We start from the raw sequence: 11,195 nt of genomic DNA, 5'->3' as shown, positions 1-11,195 counted from the left end.
TAGTTCAAATATAATGAAAAAGCGCAGCCTGGTAAAAAAAAAGTCTACAGGCGCTTAAACGATCGGCACCGAAGATGGAAGACGCTAGGCGGAAGTGTGAGGAAAAAAAAGGAGGACAAAGAAATTTCAAACTACGTGGACAAATGGGTGCCCATGGCCATTTCATAAAAGTGATGCTGACAAAATATTTTGTCTATGGTGCAAAGAAAATAATATTAGTGATTGCAAATTTTTAATTGGTTATTATCATTTCAAAAAAGATGCAGTTAGACAGTATAAAACCAGCAAGGTTCATCTGTACTTCAAAGGAAATTACAAACCCCCTAAAATCAATGACAATAAATCAGCAGCTGATCAAAGTTGATGTTTTTCTCTCGGTGTTGGGTTGTGAAGCGGATTTTCCATGGTTATAAAAAAACATAGTTTCAAAATTTTAAAAGGGGGAAATAAATAAGCCAACTTGACAGTGACATTAAATAATTCAAATAAAAACTTAAGTGTTAAGCATTCCAATTCAGGTCACAAGTCTGGACTTGCTGCATTACTGAAAGATGAACATCCCTTCCACTGTTTTGCCCACAGACTTGAGTTGGGTTTTAAGGATGATATTAAAAAAACTTCACAAAATTATATGATGGTGCTATGACATTACTTCGGGTTTTACAACCTATAGAGGATGAGTCCTACTAAAACAGGCTTTAACAAATAGGCGGTGGAAATGAGCATTAGCCTTCCTACAATAGTAGGGGGAACTCGGTGACTTCTCCATGTACAGCATGCCATGAACGCCTTTTTTGAAAGAATTCGAACGCACCCAACATGGATACATATTTCCGGGAAATGTCAGTGAAAAGTTATCAGAGATGGAGTATGTTTTACTTTTATCCAAATATAAAGGTAGACAAATGACATTTACAGCGGTACAAATCAAATCATAATGTCGCAAACGTTAATATTGGATACAACGTATACCGTATTAGAATATAAGTTTAATAACCATTGACCAAAATTGAATCGAATCGAAGCCTAGCTTATCAACAAAAGGTTTTTTCATCATTAAAAAAGTGAGCGACTAAACGAAAAATCAGCTCTTTTAGCCAGTCTGGAGAAGATGGTTCTTTGTTCCTTAAATAACCGAAATAAAAAGGCCGTTACTAGTATCTTGATGAAATTTCTACAAAGAGCGGTCATTGGATTGTGATTGTTAACAAAATTTTGGGGGGTATCAATTGTCATCAACCGGTAAACTGCTGTACTGCGCTCTTTCACGTTAAGAACCCTTGCAACAGCTCTTTAGAGGGGTCCGTAGATGCCCCTATCCAATTGATTTACCTTTATTATTTCAAAGGGAATCCAAATTTCCCGTCCTTCATCCCAGTTGATTCCTATTACAGGACTACTTATTGTATGTATTGTTAATTTATTCTCATCTTGAGCATGCATGACATATTTGCAACTAGAGGTGAAGCAACCAACAATTCAATCAATTTTTTTTTTTTAAAATTGGCTTTTTAACATTATGTAATAAAATTATGAATAGAAAGCTAGGGACGAGTGGGCACTACACATGCTTCATTGATCAGAGTATTATGAATACTGCACCATATTGGGATAAAAAAATAAACTTTGTTTGATTTCATCAAAAATTGAATTCTTGGGTTTTTTTGATATGTTGAATCTAACCATGTATTTAGATTTTGGATATTGGACCATAATAGTTAAACGTCCAATTTCAAATTTTTAAGTTCTTATACCACATTCATTCTGTGTTAGAAACCTATGCTGTGTCAAATATATAATCACAATCCAAATTCAGAGCTGTACAAGCTTGAATGTCGTGTCCATACTTGCCCCAACTGTTCAGGGTTCGACCTTTTGGGTCGTATCAAGCTGCGCCCTGTCAAAATTGTCAGATTTTGAATAGATTATACATGGAAAACCCAATTTGGTGTGGTAGAAAGAAAACTAAACGATTGAATTTTAAGATAAAATATGAGATAGCTCTTATAATGCGCTTTAAGAAAATTGGGGTCATGGGACTCTTATATTGCTATAAAACAAAATAGGTTAATACCTAATACATTCCTTTATAAAAGTTACATTATCTGAGTTATCTCCCCTTATTTGACAAAGTTTAATAAAAATTGAATAAAACTAAAAATATTCTGTATTTGTAAAAACAGTCTTAAAGTTAAGATAAAACACATAGTTTTCTTCATTAAGATGAACAGTCTTACTCATGAATTACATTACTCTCTCAAAATTTGCACATTTCGTTAAAGATCTGGACCGATTTTTTTCTGCTATTTTACAATCCGAGATGGTGGAAGACACCTGATCTACCTCAAATATAATGTATACAATTTTTCTATAGGAAAAAAATATATCAAATTTATGGTCAATGTCATACCGTTTGAAATTTGAGTTACCTCCCTTCTTTCAGAAAATGTCTACTTAATGTAAAAATAATATCACAAAGGAATAAACAAGTTATTTTTTTAACATTCTGACAAGTAGTTTTAAAACACAATAAAACTACATGTGATTTGCTGTATTATTGTGTAAACAATATGATAAGGCCAGAATTATTCATTAAACACTTTCAAAACATTCGAAACATTTGCTTCTCTTTCAGTTACCTATGTACAAAGAGTTCCAGGATGCAGTACTGGAGGGGAGATGGAAATACGCCTAGTAAAGATAGAGTGAGGATGTCAACTTCAAGACTTCAGCCCGTTGATCAGTTTTTATCTGTGATGATAAGACTTCGTCTTGGATTGTTTGTAAAGGATGTCGCTGGTAGATTCTCAATTTTTGTTTCTTCTTTCAAGTTATTTAACGACCTGGCTTAACCTATGCATACAGAACTTGAAGTTCTTAATGTTTTTCCATCTAGACACGTCATTAATAGAACAATGCCAAATTCTTTTACAGAGCGATACCCGTCTACAAGAGTAATCATTGATTGCACTGAAATTTTTAATCAGAAGGCTTCAAGTCTTGTAAACCAGAGTTTAACATTTTCAAGCTACAAACACCATAACACTTTGAAATTTCTTGTTGGCTTCACATCATCAGGCGTTATTTCGTTTGTATCTGAAGGTTGGAGTGGAAGAGTGTCAGATCGTGACCTAACAACTGAAAGTGGAATTCTTGACCTACTGGAGCCTGGTGACAGTGTAATGGCTGATAAAGGATTTACTTTAACTGATTTACTTAGAAAAACATCAGTGTGCATTGAATAGTCTACAATTCAGAGGTGTTAAGGACCAATTTACCACATATGAAGTTTTCCAAACACAAGAATTGCACAACTTCGTATTCATGTTGAAAGAAGTATTGGACGTGTCAAAAACTTTCATATTTTAGAAAGTGTCCTTCCATTGTCGATTGCACCACTTAGTATCAAAATATTTCAAACATGTTGTTGGTTGACAAATCTATATGTTCCATTAGCATGATTAGTTCAAGATGATAAGATTGATCTTTAATTTCATTCTGCTGTATAAATCTGGAGATTTTTTTTGCCGTTTATTTCATTCCAAAATCATGCCAAGTAAAATTCAGTATTTAAGAAAAAGATGTCATTAGTAGCACAATCAACTTTCACAATAATGAGCTGTTTATTATTATTTATTTTTCTGATTTATATAAACATGTAGTAAACCGAATGAGGAACATGCAAGCATGTATAGTTATTACTTTTGAACTATCATTGTGATATTGAATATTTAAATGTTTAAATCATGTTTGAGGTGAAATGGAAGACATAAAATATTACAAAAATGATATATTGAATGAAAATTTCAAACTAAATTCTCAGATGGTGGCAGGTCCGAAGAACAAGTAAATAATGGAGTGGCCTTGTAACACTTAACCTTGCACTTGCTGTTGTGGCTAAATATTTTAAGGAAAACTAAATCAGATTTCATCCTTTTTCATCTCATTCATAAATTTTTGAATAAATACATTTCATATAAAATTCAAGCAGTTTTGGCAACCCATTTAATTTCTAGAACCCCAATTTCTGAATCTTCTAAAACCTTCCCATCACAAGATGCACCAAGAAAATACATATATGGGTAAACAGTAAGCCCAGTAGGTAACACTCTGATATCTCCCTTGAAAGCTTTTTGGAAAGTTACGTACTCCTTTCTTGTCCTGTCCTCCATATCTACACCCCACTGTATGGCCTTTGGTAATTGAAGGTACCTGCATGAATAAAATATAAATAAGGAAGAGTTAATCAGATGGTCAAATTGTGGCTCTTTAATGCTACCTATCAGCAGCATAATACTATGGTTATGAAAGCTTTTTTTTTATAGTATTTATCAGTGTATGAACAAGATCAACTCATTCACAAAATGAATTGTAAGTGATTTTACTGGATAACGTCAATGAGTTCATACTCTGATGAATTACTGAACTGAAGTATTTTTGATTCAATAAATTGAAAAATAACTCATATTTAGCCTTAAATGACAATCTTTTGTGAAGTTTGTCAACTCATTTTGTGTGTAAATAAATGCAGTTAACTAATGATAGAAAATTATCTATTTCAATAATGCATCTACAAAAAATACTGCATGAATATCTAACTTATCCTCTTTTATACAAACTAAACACTGCTAGTAAGGGAATGATAAAGCATATGCATAGCTCATACATCAATAAATTTCTTTGTTTACGGAAATGAATTATCTTTCGTTTTATCATTAAACAATTAGGCATTAAACAGTATATTTCATTTTCTTATTCTTTTAAATGTAAGTTTTGACTAATATGATGCACAGATATGCAACTGTTCTATTAATATGAAATCCAATTTTAGTAGTACCTATCCAAGTTAGATCCTTCTAATATCTGTTTCACCAGATACTCTTGTAATGAATAACACTTGGGGACATCACCAAACAAACTGCTTGTCATTATTCCAATGTGAAGGTCTTTCCACATTTGAATTTGTCTCTGGTCACACGTTTCCTTTTCAATAAACTCACCTAAATCAGGGCCAATCTCAACTGGTGGGAATTGTAAAGATACATTTAAAATAAAGTAACATGATATTCCCACAGAATTTAAAAAAAAACAACAGTTTATTAGAAGTAATTAGTATTGTGTAAAAATAGCTTATACACAAAGTTGTACATGTATTAATGGTGCTTATCATGATCAAAGGGGGATAACCCATTAACAAAAATAATTAAGTTGCCAAATTTGAGGCATCAGTGATTTGTATGATTTTTTTATTTCAGTGCTAATAATGATCAACATTTTACATGACTTATATTGATTTTGTTGTTATTTAAAACCCTTACTATTGTTCGAGAAAACACCATTTTTTTCATAGCCAGCAGAATTGGAGACTCTGTTGTAGTGACCTTCTCCACAACCATTGCTTCTTGGACCTTATCCTGAAAGTTCCGAAGGCAACACATACCTATACTATATACTGGTAGATTATCTTCTTTTCTCATGGTGAAAGTGCAATATTTTTATTTATTTGCTTGTTTCATTCCACTATTGTGATGTGCATGTGTGTATGACATTGTACATATATAATAATTAACAAATTGGTTATTATATTCTTTTCTTTTAGAAATTGTGTAATGGACAAAATATTATGGTTCTCTAAGATTGTTACCTTTTGGAGAGAAAAATACAAATTTATTGATGAGAAAAAAAAATCAAAAAAAATCAAAAAGGATAATTGGTAATTAACATATAACTATGAAATAGAGAATCAAGTTAAAGAAGTTTGAAATTAGTATTCATGTGGCCAAAATTTAAATTATTATGATTGTTAAATGAGTATCTTTTATGATCTAGTCATTAACTCTTTGACCGCTTTAACTATATATATATTTATTTATGTTGAATACAGTATTAAAACCTTTAGTTTGTTGCTTTTTTATTGTTATTAAAAAAAGGAGTCTTAAAGTGTTTATGCAAGATATTAGTATTTAATCTATAATACATGTAAAGTGAATGTTTTAATTGGTGGTGTCAACATTTGTAAGTAAACAGCTCCTTTTAGCATTTTTTTTTAAATTGTCTTATTGCATGTCCTTACCATTGTTTGGAAAAACTGCTATCAGGAGTTCTGTCAGTAGAATGTCTTGGGTCAAAAACTGGCGATAGTGGTGGTCTTTTCCTGTTTATTGTTTACCTTTGGTTTTTATAAGTCCCGACTTTTGAGTGGTTGAGCTTTCTGGTTGACTGTTCTTGGGACCTTCCACTGGCATGGCATTGATGATAATTGATGTTCAGCTCTTACCTTCCTGTTGCTGTTTACTAGAGCGGTTGTTAGATAATGCAAATAGCAATCCTCCAATATGACTGCATGACTGGGCTAAGCTAAAAAATGTGTTTGTTGTTAATTTAAATTCATCTTAATATTTTTATATTCATATTATTGAAGTTGATAGACAACTGTAGGTAGGCTAGTCTCGATGATTCTAAGAGTCAATTTTAGTTTCAAGTCCATGTCTGGAGGAGACCAGGTAGGTTAATAGGGTGAGCATTTGCAGGTGCAACTAGATATCAATAAATTAATGAAGTACCAAAAGTGGTATATTTAATTTGACGAAACAATGTGTGTTGTCAAGGTTATAGAAACAATGAAAAGTGAAAGTAGCATGTTATAAATATATACGATATATAAAGAAAAATAAATTTTGTTTAAATTTAACTTGAGTTTGTTTTTCTTATGTATGATGCATGACATTTATGTTCAAGTTAAATAACATATCAAAAAATCCTGCAACAGACTAATATAATATTAACTAATGAATCTGCTTTGGTTCTTAAATTATTTTCCTCCTTTATAGCTAACTGCCTTGAAATAAGAAACAATGTAATTAGATTTCTTGAACTATTGTGTTACTTCTATTGTAATAATGGGCCTTTGCTATTTATTGTAAACGGGTTTGTGCCAATACAGTAATTTGTACAAATTTGTATTTACATTATTCAAAATTCATATACTGTTAGACTAGAGAAACCTGGTTTAATAATCTTATTGCATTTATCGTCAGTAAGGTGTGCTAAAAATTTGCTGATATGGCGATTTTTTAGTTCTTACCCTTGATAAACAGATTTTCGCGGGTCGCCATTTTTGTTTAGCAAACAGTTGACGTTGTCATGGTATCATTGATGTAAAAAAAGTATTCTCGTGTTTCATGTTTTATTGTTAAAATGTATCGTAATTAAAAGAACTTTTTTGGAACAATACCATTGTGAATGGAACCGATATATTCGCATCCACTCAGAGCTGTTTCAGCGCATGTCTGAATATATTAGTAAACAAGACTATTATCTTGAGAGGAAGAATAACATAACGTCTTGGATATTCAAGATCAACAGTATAGAAAAGACTTAATGTGGTTTTTTTTACAGGCTGGCTGTTAATTAGTTTTCACTATTCGTTAATTTTTGTTCTACAGCTAAATTAATAAAAATATACCAATACTTAAGCATCTGAAAGAAAATAAGTGTAAAAGAAACCAATATCTTGCTAGTTAAACTTTATTTCTATTCTACAACTTAATTAACAGGAATATATCAATACTTATAACATGTTTAATATTTGAAAAGATATAAGTATAAAAGAAACCAATATATTGATGCAATGAAAGTTTATTTCGTGGGAACATAAGCATGCAACGACAAATACGAAAAACGGACATTCTACGTCATTTGGTCTCTATTAGAGAGTTGTTTCAGTGGCAATCATACCATATCCTCTTATTTTCATATTGAATTGAATACGGCGATTGGCAGTCACAGGGAAATAACAAGCGTACTAAATGAACACCAAGTAGTTGTCCTGTTCTAGATTTAGAAATTTCAATTTTTAAAGGGAAACTCCGTACTAAAATTTACGACAAAGGAGATGATTTTTCATTTTCTATTGTTAATTTTCACTTTTTAGACGGCGATGTTCCTTTGGCTCTATCATACGGTGTTCATATATCCCAATTCGTTCGTTATGCTCGTGTGTGTAGTGATGTCATAGATTTTATTATTTAACGAACGTTATCAATGCATCACTGGTAAATTTTTAAGTCAGGGATTTCGTTACCATCAATTGCTTTAAATTTTTACTAAATTCTTTCATAGATACAAAGATTTGATTATTAAATTTGGCAGTACCGAAAACTTATTAAAAACGTTATTTCACATCCTAAATTTTACGGTAATATTGTACTAAAAGCGCGGAAATCACTATGTTATTCGTGTAAACTCATCGAACCTTTTACCAAACTTATTAGTAAAGGTTATCTTACCAATGTTGTAATTAGATCTTTGAATATAGTTTACATTGGCACAAATATCGATTTTGTCATCAGCAAATTAAAACATAACTAAATTTGTATTCTTTTGAACCGTTTTTTTGGGATGTATAAATACACATCCACGTTCATTTTCTATGTAGAGATTACTCTATCTATATATAACATATTTATTAACAGGTTAACTCCTAACTATCCTACTGCCTGTCGATACTTTTATTTTGGCATTGCACAAGTCATGTCTTCTTTGACTGTCCATGACGTTAAAACACTAAATCCCTGGGATGTGTTTTAGTTGATTTTAGTCTCTGATGCATGATTTTTTTATTATTAATTGTTTTTAGCTTTTAGCTAGCTTTCAGTAACTGCGAGTACTCTCAAATCGTACTTTCGTATTAATGTGACCCGTTGATACAATTTGTAATGTATTTTTGTTATTTAATGTTTACTTATTATGTGTTATATCTAGTCTCAATAATTTTAATATATACCACCTTTGGTAAGTGTTTAGTATGACGATAAATTTTCACTTTTGTTCTCGTACTAGGTACTACAAAATTATTTATTTTGTATAAATTATTTCCGTACTCCATGTATACCTTACAACTAAATTATTTTTATTTACCTGTGTACGTTATTTTATTTGGTGGCATTTTGTCCAAGGCTATGGTTGTCTTTCTGATATTGTTTTACAGCTATCCCCCTTGTTTTATTAATTTTGTATTTAAATTGTGTCATTGATCAAATTTATTCGTTCAGTGTATGTTCACTTGTTTTAGTTATGTCTTTTGATTGAGTTAAACCATTTCATATTTTATAGTGTGGCTTTCTATGTTGTGATATTACACTGTTGTTTCAGGTAGGTTGAAGGTTGGCGCCTATTAAAACGTTCAAACCCACTGCATTTGTTTGCACCTGTCCTAAGTCAGGAACCTGATGCTCAGTGGTTGTCGTTTGTTGATGTGGTTCATAAGTGTTTCTCGTTTTTTTTGTATATAGATTAGACCGTTGGTTTTCCTGTTTGAAATGTTTTACACTAGTCATTTTGGGGCCCTTTATAGCTTGGTGTGAGCCAAGGCTCCGTGTTGAAGGCCATACTTTGACCTGTAATGGTTTACTTTTACAAATTGTGACTTTGATGGATAGTTGTCTCATTGACACTCATACCACATCTTCTTATATCTGTATATCAAGGTTCAAATTCAAAAAATGTACCAACAGATTAAAGAATTATATATAAAAATTCAGTAAACTATATTATCTATGTATGCCCTTTCTGTGTATTGTTTGACATGTTTGAACTTCCCATTAAAACATGTTTAGTGTATGTTGAATTGTTTATCATCTATGATTGTTATACCCTCGTACAGGAAGTATACTATATAGTCCGTCCATCTGTCCCCGTATGTCAACACATCGTACAATTTTTAACTAAAATTTGATTTAAACAATTCTTCTGAAACTTTAACACACCATTATGATTGACATAAGAAAGCTAACATTCGAATATGAAGATATTTCTCCTTTGCGAAATTATTGCCCATAACTGACAAATTGTTTCCATTTTGTGTATTGGACAATTAATAAATAAAATGAATAAATAGAGAAAAGTTTTGTAAAATAATAAAAAATATTAGCATATTAAGATCTGCAAAAAATTCAACATCACCAACATTATCAACTCATTAAGCAGTTATTGAAATAACAACGTCCCTTTGCAATCTATCATTCGCCTCTCTTTTACGCAATTACATTGCGTTTTTAGTAGAAGCAATCTGCAAGATCAGATTTGCTTGAAAATCAACATATCAAATATTGTCAATCGAATTCTATAGAAAATGAAAACAACACGTTATAAATTTGATGCGTCCGAAGAGCTTTTCTGCATTTACCTTCATCAGGAACGCCCAAAGCCGAATATTTGAAAGTCAAGGATGTATAAGGACTGAAAAAGTTGCAGAGCTAAAAACTAAAAGGGACCTAAAAAATTGCCAAATCAATCTAAGGCCAACTTTGCCTGAGGGAGTTGAAGTTAATGCCCTGAAATGACGATTGATGCCTCATTTTTGCGGTTTTTGTAATTGTTTTGAACGATATAATCGATAGGGAAAAATCGGTAATTATCCTTTCTTGCCCTCAAATTCCCCAAGGGTGACTGAGGAATAGAAATATCATTTTTGGCCTTTTTCCGACACACAGAAAAAGCCTTACCAGAGTGGGGCGTTCGTTTAGTTATGATCTATGTATAAATACCCAGGCACATCCGGTTAGAATAGGGACGAAAAACAAGATGCCTCGGATAGTGAAAGGCCCATGCTCTCTGCACGTTAAGAGTTATTGCAAAAACTTTTTTGAGGGGTCCGAGGGTGGCCTTAAAAAGTGCAAATTTATGCCCTATCCAATATACCTTGATTTTTAAATTCCAAATTCCCCGCCCTTCAGGATCCAATTCTGTAAATATAGACAATGCAATTTCCCATATGAACTCCTTTTACGGCTAAAAATGTGCCATTTTTACTATGAAGTTTCTTTAAAAATTATATCCTAGAATGGAAAGTTCATATACACTACTATTTTTTTCAAAAGTCAAAACATAGCGCTGTGTGGCATATTTTCAAAATTTATATGCCTCGAACTTCTAAGAGTTTAAACGTGTACTAAAATTATTAACAACCTCTGCCTTCACTTTGGGTTTCTCTCAGAATTCAATTTGGCCGCTATCCATGTGTATTTATACTGGTGAAATTTCCAAGTTGTGTCTCTATGAGATGAAACATAGATATCATATCTGGGAACCAGTAGGTAAACAAAACAGAATATCTATGAATATATATCTCCCCAACAGAGGCGTGGTTTGTGAAACAGCTGTATTTACAAAGTACAATCTTCATTCCGGTCGAA

Source organism: Mytilus californianus, unplaced genomic scaffold (assembly GCF_021869535.1).
Source record: "Mytilus californianus isolate M0D057914Y unplaced genomic scaffold, xbMytCali1.0.p SCAF_12, whole genome shotgun sequence".
Taxonomy (NCBI): Eukaryota; Metazoa; Mollusca; class Bivalvia; order Mytilida; family Mytilidae; genus Mytilus; species Mytilus californianus.
The sequence above is the reverse complement of the archived record's forward strand: the minus strand, read 5'-3'. Positions refer to the sequence as shown.